This window comes from Phalangium opilio, unplaced genomic scaffold, assembly GCF_054372755.1.
Source record: "Phalangium opilio isolate 3A_F unplaced genomic scaffold, DU_Popi_V2 ptg000046l_1, whole genome shotgun sequence".
Lineage (NCBI taxonomy): Eukaryota > Metazoa > Arthropoda > Arachnida > Opiliones > Phalangiidae > Phalangium > Phalangium opilio.
In genome coordinates, this window is record NW_028324169.1 from 892,961 (window position 1) to 910,587 (window position 17,627).

The 17,627-nt window shown below is 40.7% G+C and overlaps 1 non-coding gene across 1 annotated transcript; it reads left to right on the top strand.

Moving 5' to 3' along the window:
* The first annotated feature begins 917 nt into the window (after positions 1-917).
* On the top strand, positions 918-1,039 carry TRNAL-CAA (transfer RNA leucine (anticodon CAA)). The gene is made up of 2 exons: positions 918-955; positions 994-1,039. It is a non-coding gene; the product is annotated as a tRNA-Leu (tRNA).
* Positions 1,040-17,627: the final 16,588 nt, after the last annotated feature.

A 17,627-nucleotide genomic window follows, 5' to 3' on the forward strand; every position in this document is an offset into this window, starting at 1 on the left:
CCAGGCTCAAGGGGCTTAGCTTCCTTCGTTCACGATGTGAATCTGTGTTATTCTGGGCCTCGTATGAGGGCGTGGGTTCGAATCCCACTTCTGACACGATATGTTTTATGAAAATAACTGGAAGAGATGTAATTTTAAAACGTCCAAATTACACAAAACCACGTCTGGATGACCGAGCGGTCTAAGGCGACAGACTCAAGGGTTCTTAGTCTCATTGGTTCACGATTGCAATCTGTGAATTCTGGTCATCGTATGAGGGCGTGGGTTCGAATCCCACTTCTGACACGATATGTTTTATGAAAATAACTGGGAGAGATGTAATTTTAAAACGTCCAAATTACACAAAACCATGTCAGGATTGCCGAGCTGTCTAAGGCTACAGATTCAAGTGTTCTTAGTTTCATTGGTTCACGATGTGAATCTGTGTATTCTGGTCCTCGTTTGAGAGAGTGGGTTCGAATTCCACTTCTGACACGATATGTTATATGAAAATAACTTGAAGAGATGTAATTTTAAAACGTCCTAATTACACAACATCACGTCAAGATGGCCGAGCGGTCTAAGGCGCCAGACTCAAGGGGCTTAGCTTCCTTCGTTCACGATGTGAATCTGTGAATTCTGGTCATCGTATGAGGGCGTGGGTTCGAGTCCCACTTCTGACACGATATGTTTTATGAAAATAACTGGGAGAGATGTAATTTTAAAACGTCCAAATTACACAAAACCATGTCAGGATTGCCGAGCTGTCTAAGGCTACAGATTCAAGGGTTCTTAGTTTCATTGGGTCACGATGTGAATCTGTGTATTCTGGTCCTCGTTTGAGAGAGTGGGTTCGAATTCCACTTCTGACACGATATGTTTTATGAAAATAACTGGAAGAGATGTAATTTTAAAACGTCCAGATTACACAACATCACGTCAGGATGGCCGAGCGGTCTAAGGCGCCAGACTCAAGGTGCTTAGCTTCCTTCGTTCACGATGTGAATCTGTGAATTCTGGTCCTCGTATGAGGGCGTGGGTTCGAATCCCACTTCTGACACGATATGTTTTATGAAAATAACTGGAAGACATGTAATTTTAGAGCGTCCAAATTACACAAAACCATGTCAGGATTGCCGAGCGGTCTAAGGCTAAAGATTCAAGGGTTCTTAGTTTCATTGGTTCACGATGTCAATCTGTAAATTCTGGGCCTCGTATGAGGGCGTGGGTTCGAATCCCACTTCTGACACGATATGTTTTATGAAAATAACTGGAAGGGATGTAATTTTAAAACGTCCAAATTTCACAAAACCATGTCAGGATTGCCGAGCTGTCTAAGGCTACAGATTCAAGGGTTCTTAGTTTCATTGGAACACGATGTGAATCTGTGTATTCCGGTCCTCGTTTGAGGGCGTGGGTTCGAATCCCACTTCTGACACGATATGTTTTATGAAAATAACTGGAAGAGATGTAATTTTAAAACGTCCAAATTACACAAAACCACGTCAGGATGACCGAGCGGTCTAAGGCGCCAGGCTCAAGGGGCTTAGCTTCCTTCGTTCACGATGTGAATCTGTGTTATTCTGGGCCTCGTATGAGGGCGTGGGTTCGAATCCCACTTCTGACACGATATGTTTTATGAAAATAACTGGAAGAGATGTAATTTTAAAACGTCCTAATTACACAAAACAGAGAGTAAGGACGGCCTTATAAACCCAAAAATTTTACCCCCCTTCCTTCCCCCCCCCTTTCAGGGGGGGGGTAAAATGTTTTGGGTTTATAAAGCCATCCCTTGGGTGGGGAGGGGGGGGGATTCATGACGTCACGTGACGGTGTTGGAGGGGGGGGGAAGATGGGGGAGGGAAATTGATGACGTCACGTGATGGTGCTGGCGGGAAATTTGAATTTTGAGCCACCTGGTGGTGGTTTTCTTGATGACGTCACGGCTAATTTTTGATGACGTCACGTGGCTGATACCTGTAGGGATAGGCTTATGCTATTGTAGGCTTATGCCATGGTAGATCCTGGTAGGCTTATGTTATGGTAGATTCTGAAAGATATGCTTATGCTAGGTTATTCTAGGCTTATGCTAGTTGTAAAACAATCGGATTTTAAATCAAAAACATTTAATTAGCGTGATAATAACATACATAATTAAGTTAAATTAATAATAAATTAGTTGCAGTTTAAAGATAAAAATCTTCTTATACTAGGCAGAAATGGTGGCAAACCGTAGCTATCGAAATAATACCCTACACGAGCTCCGTCTATAAAGACCGATACCCAGTGAGACCCCTTTTCATAGTGCTGATCTAAATTTATAATTAACGATGCGGGATATTTGGTAACCTTAGGTAACCTATTTGACGCGAAAACACCCAAAAAGTTGGGCGTATCTGATAAAGCGAGAATCAAGTCTACGGTGGTAGTTGCTGACATTTTAATAATCTACAATTACGTTTCTATTTTTATCGATTTGAATCATGCTTTGAAATTCGGCGTATACAATGCAGACTGCGGCTTCCGACAAAGGTTTAGCGAATCCCATGTCCAATCTTAATTGTCCTTGCTTAACGGGGTTCCAGTGGTTTGTTTCGCTAGCAGATAGGTCAGGTGTCAGATCAAAAGCGTAGAGGGTTAACCCGTTGGCAAACTCGTCGGGAGTAATATCGTTACCGTCGTCTTTATAATGAATACCCGTGCCCGCGAACAATGTTTGATAAGCTTGTATATACAAGTTTTTACCGAAATCAGGAGTCAACGGTTTCGAGGGTATTTGTTCGTTATCGAGGTACAGAGACAAAAAATTTAAATCCCAAGTTTTAAAGTTAAAGGGATTCAGAGCGTAACTGCCCTTGAACGCCGCGTTGGAAACTATTCCAATAATGACGCGATTAGGCTGAGGGCCTAGATATATATTGTTAAAACTCTCGGTGCTACTTCCGGTAGAGATAGTTTTAGTTTTAAGTTCGGTGCGCGTAAAATTATATTTGGCAGTACCGTTATTAAGCGCGGCTTCATGCGCTAACAATATTTTAGGACTGAGCTTAACTTTACGTACCGCTAGTGCTGCGTCTAGTATCTTGACTTTACAGTTTTTGAGAGTGGCTGTTTCTTGGCACATTAAGGCAAACTCGTCCTTGTTGCGAGTAAACACGACTTTAAGGTCCACACCGTTTAAGAGATATTCGGGAATATTAAACACGTCACTAAACACTGGTGTAAAAAATTCAATCACGGCCGATTTAGCAGTTTTAGCCATTCGGGCGACGAAACCTTTATTTGAAAAGTCGTCGAACTTTCCGGCTTCGTCCTTTTCCCATCCGGCCATCATGAGGTGAGATTTTTTAGCCGCGGGTCCGTAATTTGAGACAGTTTCGATAAAAGAAGTGAAGGCGTAGTTTTGAGCGGCTGAAGAAACTCGGGTATTGTTCAAGAAAACATCGCAAGTTCTCCACAATGCGTGGCCAGCATTGTTCACGAAAGCTACCACGGCGGCATCAGGAAGATCACTTCCATCTTCGTTGGTGATTTTGACTTTGTTGTAATGCATGGTGTGGGCTACATCGATGTAGTTATCTCCATTGCCCGAGATGAGGTATTCGAGGGTAGAGCTATCACCAATCGCCGCCAAGGGTTTGGCCCATACACCTTGAGCATGTTCGACACTAGTTTGAATCGGCACAGGGGCAAAAATGTCCAATTCACTCTTAAGAGCTTGGAGAGAAAACATGATTTTTTCAGGAGCTAAATATATCGCGTGGCGTCTGCTTTGAATGACGGTGATAAACTGACAGGCGTTTAACTTTGCGTCTCTTTATCTTTAATCCTGAACCTTGCTGAGCAGCAGTCATGTTCTCATAAGTTTCCTGCAATCTCTTTTTCGCTGCACTTTTCACATTCTGACCTTGCATTACGTCACCAAGAATCTTTTGTCCCGTACTAATGGCTCTAGGTGCCAGATACTTTGCACCTCTAATTAATAAGGGGCGTGCCCATCTAAATAACCCTTTCAGGGCGCTTCCTATTCCGTGTCCTTTTTGGTGTGGTGTCCCGACAAATACTTTTGACACCCCTCCACCCCCTACCTGATCTAAATAATACCTCCTATACTCGCAACGAGACTCTAATGTTTGGGGTTTTGGCATGGTCTAAAGTGTAGTTTACAGGTCGACGTTCCAAACTCGAATGACGCGGCTTGGCCTAAACTATTCCTTATATCAATGTCTATAGTATCAAAGTAACGTTTAGCAACTTTAACGTAATGGGGAGAGTTAAATGATTTAGTTATAGTCGAACCGTGAGGTTTTTCGCTGTCTACGCCTACTATACGAAGTAGAGGGGCTACCGTATCGCCTATAAATTCATTAGCTACTATATCGGAATAAATAAACAATTGGTCGGGAATATAATAATTTAAATTAGCGGGAACAGAGCTTCTATACGATTGGCTGGTTTTATCTGAAGGGCAAGAGAAAGACGTACTTTGGCCTTTTGGGGTTTTATATCCTAATATCCTTTTCAAAGTGGGAGAAAGAGCCAAGATACCGTTAGGTTGAATAGTTAAAGAAATGTAATCAGAGAGGGGATCCGAATCAAATTTAAACTTTGAACCGTATTGAAAGCCGTTTAACCCTGAAGCTATTTGTTTAAGTAGGGCTTCTAATGATTTGTAATAACCCCCGGGAACTATAAAGGCCTCGGCTTTAACAATAGGCTGTGATTTTCCGTCCCGACCTTTTTTATTTTCATGCGAGACCACCTGCACGTGACCTTCCTCATTGGGTATGTTAAAAAAGGACATTGGGTACAAAACTTCTACAAGAGCAACCTCCCAGTCATCCCCGATCAGCTCTATAGCCTGGGGCAACTTGGTAGTGTACGAAGACGTCTTGTTGTTGTCATAAATTTTCATGCTAGCGTTGCTGGGGAGCGTTAGGTAAAAGGGAGACTGCATCTTTAGCCGGAATCCAAGAATTCATAGAAGGGGGATAGCCTAGCCACTTTACAAAGAGCTCCTTTTGTCCTCTACTAGTGCGCTTGCGAATTACTTTCTCGATCTTGTACGTCTTGGGTCTAACTACCGACTGAAGTTCCATCCCGTAAAACACCCCCTTTATTGGTTCCCCGTTTAAATCTTCTAGTTTGAATACAGGAGGGCGTCTGTCAATTTTTCCCACTATTTTAAAAATCTCTATTGTGTAAGTTCGCTCGTACCCTTTTTCAAAAATCATCTTATTCCTACTTACTCGGACGTATTCGCCCACCTTTAATTTTTTCCCGTAAACTTTCCTTTCGCTAAAGTACTTTCCGTATACATTTTTAAAAACCTGAAGGACATTGGTGCCAGTAACTTCCAAAGGAGTCATTTTTATCGCGGAATGCACCGAGTTATTGTAAGCATTTACCAGGTCATCTAAAACATCTATATATCTATTGGTATTCTTTTCTGTAAAATACCTGTACATGCGTGACTTTAAAGTTTGATTTAATCTTTCTACCATACACGCTTTTATATCGTCATTCTCAGTTGTAAAAAATATAACCCCTTTCTCCTTCAAGTATCCTTGTAATTGGGAATTTCTAAATTCGGTACCCTTATCCGTTTGTAATTTCCTAGGAACCCTCTCTCTAAAGACAGACTTAAAAGCCTCAACCGTTTCAACACCGCTTTTGGATTTTAAAGGTACGGCCCAAGCTCTTCTGCTAAAGCAATCTATTACGGTTAATATGTATTTGTACCCGTCGTTGTACTGACTCAAAGAACGCATATCGTTCAAATCCGCCTGATATTGATCTCCTATGTTAGTTACAACCACCTTGTTTCTTTTAAACTTTCTAAAAACTCTCTTATGTAGAGTGTACGCGTCTTTTCCCTTTAACCAATCTAGTACCTGTTTCTTACTAATACCCTTTAATTTCACTGCTAAATATAATTTTTCAGCACCCCCGAAACTGGCAGGGTGGGAAGGGTTAAAGTAGATACCTTCTAAAATTTTGGAGATTTTACGTACGCTACCCATTTCGGAGACTCGGTTTTAAGTTTTTTAGCTGCTGTCTTAAGACTTTTCTCAGATTTAAGTTTTTTAGCTGATGCCTCAAGACTATTCTCAGATTTAAGTTTTTTAGCTGCTACCTTGACACTAACTTTAGGAGCTCTAGTTCTTTTGATTTTAATTTGTTGGGGTATTGTATACGAAGTTAGAGGGGAAAAACTAGAAAGTAGGTTTGTAAATGCGTAAAAACCTCTAGGTTTTGGGTCTTTGTTAGAGGAAGGCTTGACAAATTCTAAAGCTATATCTCTAATATTCGAGCCGGGTATTAATGAATCATTAACTATAACTTCCCCACTATCTGTCCACCTAAGCTTTTCAGGGTTAGTTGAAATCTGATCAACGATACTATGTACATGCCCTATATATTTAAGGGGGATATCGTCTAACCAAGCCAAGTTAAAATAGTTGGATGTTGGTTGGGGGGCCGTGGGTATAGGTTGCCTAGCGATATTATGTAAATTATTATATCTCTGTACAGTCTGTTCGTATAAGCGCCATTTTGAAGCTTCGTCTAAATCTTTACGAGCTAAAATAACATTCATTTCATTGTCCAATTCCGAAACTACTTGTTGTTGGGGGTGGGGAAAGGGGTCGCTTTTAAAGGTAGAGCTAGGGACAAGGACCATTTTCTGAGCGTACTGCATTTTTACTGACTACCTCCTGTTATAGCGCCGATAATAGAGGAAACTAGAGGGAAAAGGAAAGAAAAGAAACTACCACCTTCCTGAACTAATATATCACGTTTTGTTTTCCAAGATATTCTCTTATTAGCAATTTTTCTAAGTTTTGCGGAATGCCTAGCTAATCTAGCTTTTTGACTTTTATTTAATTTAACGTTACCGTGTAAAGTATTTTCAACACACTCGGCGATTGCGTCAATTAAGGGTTTCTTGGCGTTACGTAAAATGATTCTACGTTGTTTTCGAGGGGATTTGGCAATAACGGAGAGCAAATTTCTTTGTGACCGAACGGCATAAGGCATAGTGACTAAATGAAGAGATGGCTAAACAACCATCTACTATTATAATTATTTGGGGATGTAAACTTCGCAAGGGTTGTCGGGAAATATTCCTGTCCTAAGTCTATGATTCTCGGGGCATCTTTGGTGTAGATCGAATAATAAATATCCGAAAGGTAAACTAGTAGCGTCACGGTAGGCGTCGACAGCGAAACGCCATTTATCGGCAAACATTTGTCTAGCTATTATTGAACTTTGCAATTTGTCTCTAGGAGATTTCATAAGTATAAGATAATGAGCGTTCAAAGAAACATCTCTAGAGTCTTTGGATCGATGGAATACGTTTTGGACGATATAAATCACGCTCAAGTTGCGATGATGCGTTCCCTTGGTAAAAAGAGAACCAACTTCTCCTTTGTTCTCGGTCATCAAGTCAACGATGATTAAAAGGCAAGGCTTACCGCCGGTATATTCTGATAAATCTGGCATACCTTGTTTGAAAACCACAAATTTTCTCAAACTTTCGAAAAAAGGTTGCCATTCACCGTAGAACCAATGTATTTCGCTTATATTAGGGGCAAACATGGCTTCCCTGTTCTCTAATATTTTTAAAACTAATTGAGTTTTCCCGCTTTGAGACGGGCCTGCTATCACCATGTTAAAAGGATGGTAGAAAGGATACATGACCTTACACTTTGACTTTCAACGAACTAATGAGATAAAGATTGTAAAGTGTTTGTATATATATATATATATATATAGAAGAGATCGACACGAAAATGAACAATTGCAATTTCGAAAATACATGGGATATTTAAGGAAGCATTGACGAAAAAATTAGTTAATCACAGGACATTTCACCGAGACGAAAATGACTAATTGATAATATTGATCAAAAAACAATATGGCTAGACTTTATATACATGCCGAATAGATAAATAAATAAATAAATAAATAAATAAATAAATAAATAAATAAATAAATAAAAAAGAAGAGACCCCTCACAGAAACAGATACTGTCGAATGTGCTCAAACTCGATAACCGTAAGGTAGCGTGCGGAAATCTTCAATCAATCTGACCTTATCCACCACAGTTCTGTAAACCTTGGACTGGTCGACACTTATAACAGTGTGATCAGCCTTTCGGCGTATTTGCTTGGGGATTGGTACTTGGATTGGTTCCGCCGGCGGTTCGTAAATGCCTATAAGCCCCATTAACCTATCCATGTTAACCAAATCTTTGGTGGTATGGTTAAGTCGGAACCCCTTAACCTTCATCTCGACGGCTGTCGATCCGGTATCAGGGTTCACAACTCGGTATGCGTAGTTCTTACATCCACCACTCGCATATTCTTCGATGTAGGCCTGGGGTCCGTACTTTTCAAGCTCATTGGTCATTTCACCGAGGAAATTCCCAGTTTCGATTTCTACGCCCCCTGGTGTGTAAACGTACAGTATCGAATCAGTGTCTGTATATAAAACAGACTCACCCAAGCACTCTAAGTAGGAATAAAGCTTAATCCGAGCTATGGCCGTGGTGTACGCCGCGATCGGAACACTGACATTTTTATTAATTGGGTCAATCTCGTTGATATAACACCACTTAGCAACGCAAATGTCGTCGCTAACTGGTATCAACGTCTTGACCTCAATTGCTGGGTCATAGAACAAGTTAAAGAACTTCTGTGGATCATCAAAGACTTCAACCTTGTCAAGCCGAGTCCTCTCACCAAATTTGCCCCAAAACGAATTCAAACACAGTTTGGCGATGGTACGCTTGCCAGCGTTCTTCTCGATACAGCTAGGATCAAGTTTTACCCCTTCCTTTTCGTAGTACTCGGCTACGTATTGATCTTTCTGCGCTTGGGTTACTACGTCAGAAGGCCAGCCGCTACTTTCCTGTTTTAGCTTCAGAAAGCAGTTGACGTAATTGTTAAAAAGCCCGCCTGATTTAGTTAAGGGGTCGTACTGAGATATTTTGTACGACCAGGCTTCGTGGATTTTAACAACCACGTAACCCTTTCTAACCGCTAAATGGACTTCGTCCGCCACAAACGTCCCCCTAATAACTCTTTCCTCGTCGGAATGTGTGCAGTCCCCTTGATATTTGTTTTCAGCGCACAGCTGACACAGGGCAAAGCACAATTTCCCCCCCTATCTTTTGGGGCAAAACTGGGTGGAAGAGGTTACGAGGGGGCAGGATATCCAGTTTAATAAAACCTTCAATCTCGTTAATGGGTGGGAAGTTGTCTGTCAAGATCGTAGGGTGGCCGTAAGGTAGTTTACCGTATTTGTTACACCATGGATATAGACTAGTGACGTCGACATATCGAATCTCCTCTCCCGGCTTAACCTTGTGATGAAGACAAAGAGCGGAAGTACGTCCCCCGAAAAATGCGTTACGGGGATTAAGTGGTTCCCACGCATCGATTTGGACATGGATGGAAGATAGAAAGGTGTTAATTTCGGGCTTTTGCTCCCTCAATTTGTGGAATTCGCATTCCCACATTTCGATTACCTTATACCCCAGCTCCCTAAGCCTCTTATTACAGTTCAAAGTATCAGTATAGCGGGAGTGTAAAGTTTGGGTGACGTCACCGTGCAAAACCAGGTCTCTGTTTACCGGGAAACAGGTTCTACACCCGTGCCAAAAACAACCTTGAAATTGGTAGACGACCTTTTGATCTGCGCCAAGATCGTCTACTAGAAGCCCGTCGACTTTAATGTTCAAAATTTTAGGTTCGGAACCGTTAAAAGCCGACTTAATTATGACCCCGCGCTTATGGGCCTCCCACCTCAGCCACTCGATGGCTACTTTAGATTGAGGGTCTTTCATTCTATAGCCGTGAGGTGGTACAATTCCAATTGAATTTGGCGCTAGGTGGTCCTTCCTGAATACGGCGTTGCAAAGCCCGGCAATTGTCACGGCAGTGTTAAAAGGGTTAACGTCCGCAATCTTCTCAAAAATCTCCCTGTACTTTAAGCACCCCTCTCTTAAAATCCTAACGTCCAAACGGCAATAATGTATCAACTCTTCAACATAGTTGAAACCTTTTTTGGCTTCAACTTGCTCGTTGTACCATGTAATTAAAACCGAACGTTGTTTTTCGGTTAGCCTGTCTGGCGCGTAAGATTCTAAAAGAGGCATGCTTTCCCTCAAGACATAATTGGTACGCGTAGGATCTTTTGGATCAAACACGTGGTCAGGAACAAAGTTGAAGAGAAAGTGCGGGAAATATCCCTTATTTAAATTAGGGTTTAAGCCAAAAGTGGATACAAAGCTAGATAAGGGGGATGGGATGAAATTTAAACTATCTATAAATGTCAAATTCTCATATCGAATTTGCATAATCTTCGTTCCCGTCATTATCACTTGAGGGCGCCATGCTTTGATGGCTAACATGGCTTTGTACAGAAATTGTAAATCGTAGCCCTTCGCATTATGAGCTATAACCGTTATTTTGGGAGAATTGTGGAATTCTTGAAGATAATTTAAAAAATCCAGAACAGGATCATTCCCGAGAAACACCCGTTCTCGAGGGCCACAGGTGGCGCAAGTAAATTGATCAGATTTCTCGAGAATGCATTGATCACAGATTTTTTGAGAAATACATAAGATAGGAGTGTGTAGGAAAGCATTAGGGTTTGAAGGGTCTGGGGTATTTTGAACACATTCGAGATCATAAAAGATAGTAACCGAAGGATGGGTCTTAGCTTTTTTAGCCGCAGGGTGGGCTTTAGAGTCGGTAACCTGCATGAAACAATAGTGGGGGTGTGGATTGAATTTATTGCAGATGACGCAATAGACTTCCCCGCAGTTGTGAAGTGACTTGCGTTTCCCCATATCTATTGTTTTTGCGCAACGGGGGCATTTAAAAACCCTTTGGCAGACTGATAGGGTTTTGCTTCCACTAGCCTTATGGGCGTCAAAGCATTCTTGCCCCCTAAAGTCGAGATGACAGGTCCCGCATCTAATTTCTCCCCCCTCACATTCCTCGGCCCTTTGGCAGGAATAACAATACTTGTTGCAAGCGTGGTTAAAATCTAAGTTGTTGTACCCCACAAGGCACCTCTCGCAGAAAAAATCAAAATGGAAGAGAGGTTTAGGTTTGGTTATAACGTCAAAATGGTTTTGATAGTTAAAAAGGTACAGCCGTGGCTTTGGATTACCATCGGCACCGACAATGAAATCTGCTTCCCCGAAAATACGGTGGGGAACGTTTGCTCTAACTGTAAATACTATGACCTGGTAATCAGCCAAGTACGATTGAAATCTAGGTAGAGCACCCGCCCCCGCGCATTCGTCCAATGGTATTTCCGCCGCCACGGCTAATTCCTCCGCCATCTTCCTAAGCCTCTCCCCTGCCTTTTTCCTAATATCGGAACGACATAGTGCTTTGAAATCCGCCTCGAGGCTTTTGTCAAGGGGATGCATTGTATGCCCCCTGTGTATTTTAGCTAAAATTAGAGCACGTGGGAGGCATAGCTGATCGTTATTTTTAATTTGTATAATGCATTTCTTCTCCCTGGCAAAAGTCTCGAAGCTACAGATACCAATAGCCTTTCCTCGGCGAGCGCCTTGGGGCAACCTCACGCGCTGTATGTTTATTCCTATAGGACCGAGAAAAAACTTTGAACCCCCTTCAGAATTATAGGCTTTATCAGCCACTACTTCTAGTATGAATCCAATATCTATTTGATCCCTTCTTCTAAAACTAAAGTCTGCGGTTTGAATGCCTGGATTATTAATGCTTGTCATCGAAATTGCAATCATGTCATCGGGTAAACAATCGTCCAAAACGTACTCTAGGAAGTCGCTTACAGATTCAACGATGTTATTGTTGAATTGTACCTCCATTTCCCATCCATCAAGATTAAAATTGGGGAAGGACACTACCCCGCTAGAAATCACGTTTACACCTGGTGGTGCAACAAGCGGAGATGGGGGTGGAGGTGGAGGAGTAAGAGACCCACCACCTACCTGTCCTTCCCCTTCATCCATTGACTCGTTCTGAGATGGAGCTATAGGAGGGGTAGTATAACCATCTAAGAAAGAAACGTCGTCGTTTTGAAACGCCTCTTCAAGAGGCGATAAAGGAGGAGGAGAAGGGCTATGGTTTGCCATAGACAGGGTGGGAGACGGAGATCTATTATTCGACGGGGGTGTAGAATAGTTTGCCATAAACGTGTCATCGGCATTTAAAAAGGCTATTTCTAACGAGTCTGGAAAGTCGACTAAAAAACTATCAACTTCAATAGGGAGTTCAATTTCTACATTAGAGTTGGCCATTGCGATAATTTAAAAATACAAATACCACAAAATACTAATAATAAAACTGAATAGGCCTAAATAATAATACTAAAACACAAAAATATACTAAAACACTAATGCTAAAACAATAAAACAGTAATGTACTTATAAAAAAATTTAAAGTACTTATAAAAAAATTTTTAAAATGAAAATACTAGAACAATAAAGTACTTATAAAAATTGAAAGTTCTTATAAAAAAAACTAAGTCAAATTGAAAACACTTGTAATACTACGAGTTAAATACTAAAACACTTGTAAAAAACTAAGTTAAAATACTTGTAAAAAAATCTAAGTTAAATTGAAAACACTTGTAAAAACTAAGTTAAAATACTAGAGTTAAATACTAAAACACTTGTAAAAACTAAGTTAAAATACTAGAGTTAAATACTAAAACACTTGTAAAAAACTAAGTTAAAATGAAAACACGTATAAAAACTAAGTTAAAAAATACTAAAGCACTAAGATATGGGCACGGAAAAACTCACAAGTTTTGTTTGGGAGCAGAAGATTTCTTGGCTTGCATCAATAGCGGTCAGAAGTAAACTGATAAGTAGCCTAGAGTGATCCGCCCTTTTATACTTTCGTGATACAATTAGAAAAAAAAAACAGATCCCCCTCAATGTCATAAACATGTCTTAACACGTTTGGGCTAGTCATAAAACACTCTAAATATAAATTCCATTGATAACAATACAACTGTTTCGACCACGCCCCCTTTTAAGGTACTAAAGCACCTGGTGTGGGGTCCAATTAAAGAATTGACAAAATAAATTCTTTTGTTCAAGTTCAGCCCTCTTTTATGGCCATAGAAGTCTTGAAATGACCCAGAAAGACAAAGGGAATAGATGCTTTTGTTCAGCCCCCCTTTTCAAGGTCATAAACCAACCTGTGGGGTGGCCCAATCAAAGAAAAATAAATTCCCACGCATCTCAGGGACCCGAGGTCATTCCCCACCATCCCTAAAAGCCATAAATAATTTTGAGGAACCAAATTGAAAATAGGAATGATTTGAATAAATTTAGTTAGAATATATTTCAACGAGGTTTTATCAAGACTGTAGTAGGTATAATAGCAATACAAAGAACAAATTAAGGAAAAAATTATATTTATTTCGAGTTACATTTCAAGTTTTTTGATTGGTTCTTTTATAATTTATAAAACGTAATAAGGTATGGAATATATTACAACAATTGGATCTAACTTTCATGTCGCAAAAGTTCTTGAATAAACATTTCAATTATAGCTTTCTCGAGATTAACGCGTTTAATTCTTAGTACAATATCGTCATTCGGAGTAAGTGTTGTTGGTATGGGTTGGGTTGGCGGAATGACTTTTTCTTTCTCCCACTCTTCTTGAGGGACATCTCTGTACTTTCTGTTTGGTGGCATGTCTTTAGTCAATGGGTTTTGGATGAATATAGGCATGTTATTTGTTGGTAATCCTTGAAGTAGTGGACAGTCTGCCTTGAATTTCTGATGCTCTTCGAAAACATTGTCGTTAGGTTCCCATCCTCGTAGCGTTAAGTCACAAAAATGGCATTTAACAGCGTCCGTCCCCGAACTTAAATAGTAAAACCCATGACGGGCTAGTTCTGACGGTTTTACAAACGTACTCGCAAATGCGCCAAACGTTTCTAGACGGGTAATTTCACGATTCATCTTATCCTGGCGGTGTCTAACAATCAAATGAGGTCTGGACCAAATCAGACGCTATTTATATCCCAAATAAGGGGATGAAAGGTTAGATTGTAATGGATGCTGTTACTAAGCAGACGTTAATTCGCGAAGCTCTTTCAAAGCCAGGGAAAATAGTGGCCGTTACTTTCATCCTCGTAACTGTATTCCTAGTTGAATTTGCATTTTGGTATTTTAAAAATATTACTTTAATTTCGGGTAACGCGACAAAGACATAACATGTTGAGACTTGTCAAGATAATGCCTTACGGGCAAACACCTGGAAACAATTAAATGTTTCGTGGTGGGAAGAGTCACCGACTAACAAAGCAATAAATCCGAAAATAGATTCAATTCATAACAATACAACTGATTCGACCATACCCCTAAACCCATTAAAACACGTCTTTATAGTAAAAATAAAAACGGATGGGGATAAATTCTTTTGTTCAAGTTCTGTCCCTTCTTATGGCCATAGACCAGTCTGAACGATGTTACGTATAAATATTACGTATAAATAAAAAGCCGATGGAATGTCTTAACACGTTTGTGTGAGTCATAAATCACTCAGATTCCATTGATATACAAAAGGTTTACCCTCGCCCCCCTTTAAGGTACTAAACCATCGCGACTTTAGGGGGTGGTATGTAGCCCATAAAGGACAATAAAAAAAAGAAAAGCACCAGTCAATATACCCTCAGGCTAATTATCAAGTACGCACTCAAGAAAATCACGCAATAAAAATCATTCAGTCGTCAGCTTTTAAACCGTAAAGACCTGCCGTAAGGATGCCCGCCAAGATCATAGATTACCGCGTGAACGCCCGTGTTAGACTAAGTAATGAATGCTATGCCGTTTTCGGTGTAAATGGATTCGAGCCAAGCTTACTTTTCACAAAAAAGGACGGGGCTATTGTTATAATATCGGAAGACGTTTTGAAGGAATTTATGGAGGAGTGGACGGAGATCTATTCAGCTTTGGAAACTGGCGACCTGGGTAATTATCGTTACTTGAACTTGAAAATAAAAATAACCGTTATGGAGGGGAGTATAGTATTCGACGATGGTAGCGTATTCACTCTAACAAAGGCCGAAGCAGGGAAACTGAACGAGAAATTTAGTTTTATGAGATTTCACTTCAAGCTTTTAAATGATCAAGCCGAAGTTATTAAATGCATGTACGAAGCTATTGTAAAACGCATGAATGATATATATCAAAAATATTATGTAAGTCGCGGTACTATGTCTCACAATGATTACGACCGTGTTAAAAATTTCCTAGCAGCGTGTATAGTTCCTTCGAGCATTTTCGAAGATTTTTGTAACTTGGTTAGTGACAAAAACTTGACGCGTAAACTACAATTATATAATTTATTCTACATTTGCTTAAATAACGACGCGTACATTCGCGAATTAATTGGAATTGATTGTGTTCATTAAAAGTTTTTGACTAAAATTCGATTCTTAATAATAATAAGCCTAGAATAACCTACCATAAGACTATATTTTTCAGCATTTACCAAGAATAACCTACCATAAGCCTATCCTTTTCAGCATTTACCAAGAATAACCTACCATAAGCCTATCCTTTTCAGGAACTACAATAGCATAAGCATAAGCCTAGCATAAGCCTATCCCTACAGGTACCAGCCACGTGACGTCATCAAAAATTAGACGCGACGTCATCAAGAAAACCACCACCAGGTGGCTCAACAATTCAAATTTCCCGCCAACAACATCAATTCAACCCCCCCATTCCCCCCCCCCCCAACACCGTCACGTGACGTCATCAATCCCCCCCCTCCCCACCCAAGGGATGGCTTTATAAACCCAAAACATTTTACCCCCCCCCTGAAAGGGGGGAAGGAAGGGGGGGTAAAATTTTTGGGTTTATAAGGCCGTCCTTACTCTCTCAAAACCACGTCTGGATGACCGAGCGGTCTAAGGCGACAGACTCAAGGGTTCTTAGTCTCATTGGTTCACGATTGCAATCTGTGTATTCTGGGCCTCGTATGAGGGCGTGGGTTCGAATCCCACTTCTGACACGATATGTTTTATGAAAATAACTGGATGAGATGTAATTTTAAAACGTCCAAATTACACTAAACCACGTCAGGATGACCGAGAAGTCTAAGGCGACAGACTCAAGGGTTCTTAGTTTCATTGGTTCACGATTTCAAACTGTGTATTCTGGGCCTCGTATGAGGGCGTGGGTTCGAATCCCACTTCTGACACGATATGTTTTATGAAAATAACTGGATGAGATGTAATTTTAAAACGTCCAAATTACACTAAACCACGTCAGGATGACCGAGCGGTCTAAGGCGCCAGACTCAAGGGGCTTAGCTTCCTTTGTTCACGATGTGAATCTGTGTATTCTGGTCCTCGTTTGAGAGAGTGGGTTCGAATTCCACTTCTGACACGATATGTTTTATGAAAATAACTGGAAGAGATGTAATTTTAAAACGTCCAAATTACACTAAACCACGTCAGGATGACCGAGCGGTCTAAGGCGACAGACTCAAGTGTTCTTAGTTTCATTGGTTCACGATGTGAATCTGTGTATTCGGGTCCTCGTTTGAGAGAGTGGGTTCGAATTCCACTTCTGACACGATATGTTATATGAAAATAACTTGAAGAGATGTAATTTTAAAACGTCCTAATTACACAACATCACGTCAAGATGGCCGAGCGGTCTAAGGCGCCAGACTCAAGGGGCTTAGCTTCCTTCGTTCACGATGTGAATCTGTGAATTCTGGTCATCGTATGAGGGCGTGGGTTAGAATCCCACTTCTGACACGATATGTTTTATGAAAATAACTGGGAGAGATGTAATTTTAAAAGGTCCAAATTACACAAAACCATGTCAGGATTGCCGAGCTGTCTAAGGCTACAGATTCAAGGGTTCTTAGTTTCATTGGGTCACGATGTGAATCTGTGTATTCTGGTCCTCGTTTGAGAGAGTGGGTTCGAATTCCACTTCTGACAAGATATGTTTTATGAAAATAACTGGAAAAGATGTAATTTTAAAACGTCCAGATTACACAACATCACGTCAGGATGGCCGAGCGGTCTAAGGCGCCAGACTCAAGGGGCTTAGCTTCCTTCGTTCACGATGTGAATCTGTGAATTCTGGTCCTCGTATGAGGGCCTGGGTTCGAATCCCACTTCTGACACGATATGTTTTATGAAAATAACTGGAAGAGATGTAATTTTAGAGCGTCCAAATTACACAAAACCATGTCAGGATTGCCGAGCTGTCTAAGGCTACAGATTCAAGGGTTCTTAGTTTCATTGGAACACGATGTGAATCTGTGTATTCCGGTCCTCGTTTGAGGGCGTGGGTTCGAATTCCACTTCTGAAACGATATGTTTTATGAAAATAACTGGAAGAGATGTAATTTTAAACGTCTAAATGACTTAAAACCACGTCAGGATGGCCGAGCGGTGTAAGGCGCCAGACTCAAGGGGCTTGGCTTCCTTCGTTCACGATGTGAAACTGTGTTATTCTGGGCCTCGTATGAGGGCGTTGGTTCGAATCCCACTTCTGACACGATATGTTTTATGAAAATAACTGGAAGAGATGTAATTTTAAAACGTCCAAATTACACAAAACCACGTCAGGATGACCGAGCGGTCTAAGGCGACAG